Genomic DNA, 6,479 nt, shown 5'->3' with positions numbered 1-6,479 from the left:
TGTGTGTGTGTGTTTCCCAGAGTATGTGAGAGAGAGGTAATCCCAGAGTGAGTGTGAGAATGGGGGAATCCCAGAGTGTGTGAGTGAGGGCAATTCCCAGAGTCTGTGAGAGAGAGAGAATCCCAGAGAGTCCCACATTGTGTGTGAGATAGAGGGAATCCCAGAGTGTGTGTGCCAGTTTCCCAGAGTGTTTGTGAGAGAGGGAATCCCCGAGTATGTTTGAGAGAGGGAATCCCAGAGAGTCCCCGTGTGTGTGAGAGAGAGGCAATCCCAGAGTGAGGGTAAGAGTGGAAGTCCCAGAGTGTTTCAGGGAATTCCCAGAGTGTGTAAGAGAAACCCAGAGTGTTTGTGAGAGAGAGAATCCCAGAGTGTGTGTGAGAGTGGGAATCCCAAACTGTGAGAGAAAGTTAGAATTCCAGAGTGTGTGTGTGAGTTTCCAAGTGTGTTTGTGAGAGAGAGAATCTGAGATTGTGTGTGAGAGAGGGAATCCCAGAGTGTGTAAGAGAACCTCAGAGTGTGTAAGGAAATCCCAGTGTGTCCCCGAGTGTGTTAGGGATTCCGAGAGTGTGTGAGAGAATCCCAGAGAGTCCCAGAGTGTGAGAGAGAATCCCAGAGCGTGTAAGGGAATCCCACACTGAGTAAGAGAGAGTCCCAAAGTAAGTGAGAGAGTCCCAGAAGCCTATGGTGTGTAAGGGAATCCCAAATGTAAGAGAGATTCCCTGAGTGTGCCAGAGTGTGCGAGAGAATTCCAGTGTGTGTAAGAGAATCACAGTGTCACAGAGTGTGTGTGAGAGAGTCCCAGAGTGTGTGAGAGAGAGGGGATCCCAGAGAGTCCCAGACTGTGTGTGAGGGAGAGAATCTCAGAGTGATATTGACAGAGAGAGAATCCCAGAGTGACGGTGAGAGACAGTATCACAGAGTGTTTGTGAGAGTGGGAATCCCAGAGGGTGTCTGAGAGAGGGAATCCCAGATTGTGGGTGAGAGAGGGAATTCCAGCAAGTCCCTGTGTGTAAGAGAGTGAATCCCAGAGTGTGTGAGAGAGGGAATTCCAGAGAGTTCCAGGTTTGTGTGCGAGAGAATCCCAGAGTGAGTGTGTGTGTTTCCCAGAGTGTGTGTGAGAGTCGGAATCCCAGAGTGTGTGTGCGAGTTTAACAGAGCATTTACGAGAGAGGGAATCCCAGGGTGTGTGGGAGAGAGGGCATCCCAGAGAATCCAGGAGTGTGTTTGTGTGTGAGCGAATCCCAGACTTTGTGTGAGTGTCGGAAGCCCAGAGTGTGTGCGCGAGTTTCACAGAGCGTTTGTGAGACAGGGAATCCCAGAGAGTCCCAGGGTGTGTGTGAGAGAGGGAATCCCAGAGTGCGTGAGAGAGAGCCAATCCCAGAGTGTGTGTGAGAGAGGGCATCCATAGTGTGTGGTAGAGAGGGAATGCCAGAGAGTGTGTGATAGAGTGGGATTGCCAGAGAGTGTGTGAGAGAGGGAATCCTAGAGTGCGTGAGAGAGTGCCAATCCCAGAGGGTTTCTGAGAGGATCCCAGAGTGTGTGTGTGTGTGAGTTTCCGAGAGTGTGTCGGGAAGAGGGCATCCCAGAGAATCCAGTGTTTGTTTGTGTGTGAGAGGGAATCCGAGGGAGTCCCAGATTGTGTGTGAGAGAGGGAATCCCAGAGAGTCCAAGAGTGTGTGTGAGAGATTCCCACAGTGTGTGTGAGAGTGTGTGAGAGAGGGAATCATACAGTGCGTGAGAGAGGGAATCCTAGAGTGCGTGAGAGAGTGCCAATCCCAGTGTTTGTGAGAGGATCCCAGTGTGTGTGTTTGTGAGTTTCCCAGAGTGTGTGGGAAAGAGGGCATCCCAGAGAATCCAGGAGTGTGTTTGTGTGTGAGAGGGAATCCGAGGGAGTCCCAGATTGTGTGTGAGAGAGGGAGTCCCAGCGTGTGAGTGAGAGTGGGAATCCCAGAGAGACCAAGAATGCGTGTGAGACAATCCCACAGTGTGTGTGAGAGAGGCAATCCCAGAGTGTGCGTGAGGGAATCTCAGATTGTGTGTGTGTGAGAGGGAATCTCAGATTGTGTGTGAGAGAGCGGGCATCCCAGTGAGTCCGTGCGTGAGTGTGACAGAATCCCAGAGTGAATGTGTTTGTTTCCCAGAGTGTGTGTGAGAGAGGGAATCCTAGAGTGCGTGAGAGAGAGCCAATCCCAGAGTGTGTGCGAGAGAGGGCATCCCAGCGTGTGAGTGAGAGTGGGAATCCCAGAGAGTGTATGAGAGAATCCCAAAGTGTGTGGGTGAGTTTCCCAGAGTGTGTGTGAGAGAGGGAATCCCAGAGAGTCCCAGAGTGGGAATCGCAGAGTGTGTGTGTTTGTGAGAATCCCAGACTGTGTTTGATAGTGAATCCCGGAGAGTGTGAGAGAGAGAGGGAATCCCAGAGAGTCCCAGAGTGTGTGTGTGAGCGAATCCCAGAGTGTGAGTAAGAGTGGGAATCCCAGAGAGTCCCAGACTGTATGTGTGAGAGGGAATCCCAGAGAGCGTTTGAGTGAGGGAATCCCCGAGTGTGTGGGATAGAAGGAATCCCTGAGTGTGTGTGTGAGAGAGAATCCCAAAGTGTGAGACAGAGGGAATCCCAGAGTGTGTGCGTCAGGCGGAATCCCAGAGAGTGTGCGAGAGAGGGAATCCCAGAGAGTGTGTGTGAGAGAATCCCAGAGTGTGTGTGAGAGAGGGAATCCCAGAGAGACCCAGATTGTGTTTGAGAGAATCCCAGCGTGTGTGTGAGAGAGGGAATCCCAAAGTGTGTGAGAGAGACGGAATGCCAGAGTGTGTGAGAGAGCAGGAATCCCAGATTGTATGTGAGCGGGAATCCCAGAGCGTCCCAGAGTGTGTGCGTGAGCGAATCCCAGACTGTGTATGAGAGAGGGAATCCCAGAGTGTGTATGAGAGCGGAAATCACAGCGAATGAATGAGAATTCCAAAGTGTGTGCGCGAGTTTCCCAGAGTGTGTATGTGAGAGGGAATCCCAGAGAGTGTGTGAGAGAGGGAATCCCAGAGCGTCCCAGAGTGTGTATGATAGAATCGCAGAGTGTGTGTGACATTTTCCCGAGTGTGTGTGAGAGACACCAACCCAGAGATCCCAGATTGTGTTTGAGAGAATCCCAGCGTGTGTGAGAGAGAGGGAATCCCTGTGTGTGTGAGATTATTCCAAAGTGTGTGAGAGAGAGGGAATCCCAGAGAGTCCCAGAGTGTGTGTGAGAGAGGGGGAATCCCAGAGAGTCCCAGAGTGTCAGAGGGAATCCCAGAGTGCGTGTGTGATAGTGAATCCCTGAGTGTGTGTGTGAGAGAGGGAATCCCTGAGTGTGTGTGTGTGAGAGAGGGAATCCCTGAGTGTGTGTGTGAGAGGGAATCCCAGAGAGACCCAGATTGTGTTTGAGAGAATCCCAGCGTGTGAGAGAGAGAGGGAAACCCTGTGTGTGTGTGTGTGTGAGAGAGAGAGAGAGAGAGAGAGAGAGAGATAAAACCAGAGTGTGTTTGTGAGAGAGAATCCCAGAGTGTATGAGAGAGAGAGGATCCCAGAGAGTCCCAGAGTGTGTGTGAGAGAGAGAATCCCAGAGTGATGGTGACAGACAGTATCCCAGAGTGTGTGTGAGAGTGGGAATCCCAGAGGGTGTCTGAGAGAGGGAATCCCAGATTGTGGGTGGGAGAGGGAATTCCAGCGAGTCCCTGTGTGTGAGATAGGGAATCGCAGATTGTGTGTGAGGGAATCCCAGAGTGTGTGTGAGAGTGTCTCAGAGTGGGAATCCCAGAGTGTGTGTGAGAGAGGGAATTCCAGAGAGTTCCAGGTTGTGTGTGAGAGAATCCCAGCGTGTGTGTGAGGGAGGGAATCCCAGAGAGCCAATCCCAGAATGTGTGTGAGAGAGGGCATCCCTGGGAGTCCCAGACTATGTGAGAGGGAGTCCCCGAGTGTGTAGGAGAGAAGGAATCCCAGAGAGTCCCAGAGTGTGTATCAGAGAATCCCAGAGTGTGTGAGAGAGATGGAATCCCAGAGTGTGTGTGAGAGAATCCCAGAGTGAGAGAGAGAGAGGGAATCCCAGAGTGTGTTTGTGTGCGGGAATCCCAGAGAGTCCCCGAGTGTTTGTGATAGAGGGACTCCAAGAGTGTGTATGAGAGAGAGAGAATCTGAGGGAGTCCCAGATTGTGTGTGAGAGAGGGAATCCCAGAGTCCCAGGGTGTGTGTGAGAGAGGGAATCCCAGAGTGAGTGTGAGAGAATCCCAGTGTGTGTGTGTTTGTGTTTCCCAGAGTGTGTGTGACAGATGGAATCCCAGATGTTGTGAGAGAGGGAATCCTAGAGAGTCCCAGAGTGTGTGTGAGAGAGGCAATCCTAGAGTGCGTGAGAGAGAGCCATCCCAGAGTGTGTGTGAGACAGGGAATCCCAGAGAGTGTGTGAGAGAGGGCATCCCAGAGAATCCCAGAGAGTGTGTGTGTGAGAGGGAGGCCCAGGGTGTGTGTGTGTGTGAGAGGGAGTCCTAGAGAGTGTGTGATAGATGGAATCCAAGAGTGTATGTGAGAGAGAGAGAATCTGAGAGAGTCCCCGCGCGCGTGAGAGCATGGGAGTCCCAGCACGCCCGAGAGCGTAAGATAGAGAGCCAATCCCAGCGCGCCCCAGAGCATGTGAGAGGGAGAGCCAATCCCAGGGAGCCCCAGAGTATGTAAGAGGGAGTCCCCGAGTGTGTGGGAGAGAAGGAATCCCAGAGAGTCCCAGAGTGCGTGTGAGAGAATCCCAGAGTGCGAGAGAGAGAGGGAATCCCAGCGTGTGTTTGTGTGCGAGAATCCCAGAGTGCGAGTGAGAGAGGGAATCCCAGAGAGTCCCCGAGAGTTTGTGATAGAGGGACTCCAAGAGTGTGTATGAGAGAGAGAGAATCCGAGAGAGTCCCAGATTTTGTGGGAGAGTGGGAATCCCAGAGAGTCCCAGAGTGTGTGTGGCAGAGGGAATCCCAGAATGAGTGTGAGAGAATCCCAGTGTGTGTGCGTGTGTGTGTGTGTGTGTGTGTTTCCCAGTGTGTGTGTGACAGATGGAATCCCAGATGTTGTGAGAGAGGGAATCCTAGAGAGTCCCAGAGTGTGTGTGAGAGAGGCAATCCTATAGTGCGTGAGAGAGGGAATCCCAGCGAGTGTGTGAGAGAGGGAATCCCAGCGAGTGTGTGAGAGGGGGAATCCCAGCGAGTGTGTTTGAGAGAGGGAATCCCAGCGAGTGTGTGAGAGAGGGAATCCCCGAGTGTGTTTGAGAGAGGGAATCCCAGCGAGTGTGTTTGAGAGAGGGAATCCCAGCGAGTGTGTTTGAGAGAGGGAATCCCAGCGAGTGTGTGAGAGAGGGAATCCCCGAGTGTGTTTGAGAGAGGGAATCCCAGCGAGTGTGTTTGAGAGAGGGAATCCCAGCGAGTGTGTTTGAGAGAGGGAATCCCAGCGAGTGTGTTGAGAGAGGGAATCCCAAAGTGTGTTTGAGAGAAGGAATCCCAGAGCGTGTGTGTGTGAGAATCCCAGAGTGTGAGAGAGAGAGGGAATCCCAGAGAGTTCCAGAGTGTGTGTGTGAGAGGGAATCCCAGAGAGCGTTTGAGTGAGGGAATCCCCGAGTGTGTGAGAGAGAGGGAATCCCAGAGTGTGTGCGTGAGGCGGAATCCCAAAGTGTGTGTGAGAGAGGGAATCCCAGAGTATGAATGAGAGGATCCCAAAGCATGTGTGTGAGTTTCCCAGAGTGTGTATGTGAGAGGGAATCCCAGAGAGACCCAGATTGTGTTTGAGAGAATCCCAGTGTGTGTGAGAGAGAGGGAATCCCTGAGAGTGTGTGTTAGAGAATCCCAAAGTGTGTGAGAGAGAGGGAATTCCAGAGTGTGTGAGAGAGCAGGAATCCCAGATTGTGTGTGAAAGGGAATCCCAGAGCGTCCCAGAGTGTGTGCGTGAGCGAATCCAAGACTGTGTGAGAGAGTCGGAATCCTAGACTGTGTATGAGAGCGGGAATCACAGCGAATGAATGAGAGAATCCCAAAGTGTGTGTGCGAGTTTCCCAGAGTGTGTATGTGAGAGGGAATCCCAGAGTGTGTGCGTGAGACGGAATCCCAGAGAGTGTGTGAGAGAGGGAATCCCAGAGAGTGTGTGTGAGAGAATCCCAGAGTGTGTGAGAGAGTCGGAATCCCAGAGTGTGTGTGAGAGAGGGATTCCCAGAGTATGAATGAGAGGATCCCAAAGCATGCGTGTGAGTTTCCCAGAGTGTGTATGTGAGAGGGAATCCCAGAGAGTCCCCAAGAGTGTGTGCTAGAGGGAATCCAAGAGTGTGTGTGAGAGAGAGAAAATCAGAGAGAGTCCCAGATTGTGTGAGAGAGTGGGAATTCCAGTGTATATGCGAGTTTCCCAGAGTGTGTGTGAGAGAGGGAATCCCTGAGTGTGTGTGTGAGAGGGAATCCCAGAGAGTCCCAGAGTGTGTATGAGAGAATCCCAGAGTGTG

The sequence above is a fragment of the Chiloscyllium punctatum genome, chromosome 34, assembly GCF_047496795.1.
Source record: "Chiloscyllium punctatum isolate Juve2018m chromosome 34, sChiPun1.3, whole genome shotgun sequence".
Classification (NCBI taxonomy): domain Eukaryota; kingdom Metazoa; phylum Chordata; class Chondrichthyes; order Orectolobiformes; family Hemiscylliidae; genus Chiloscyllium; species Chiloscyllium punctatum.
The sequence above is the reverse complement of the archived record's forward strand: the minus strand, read 5'-3'. Positions refer to the sequence as shown.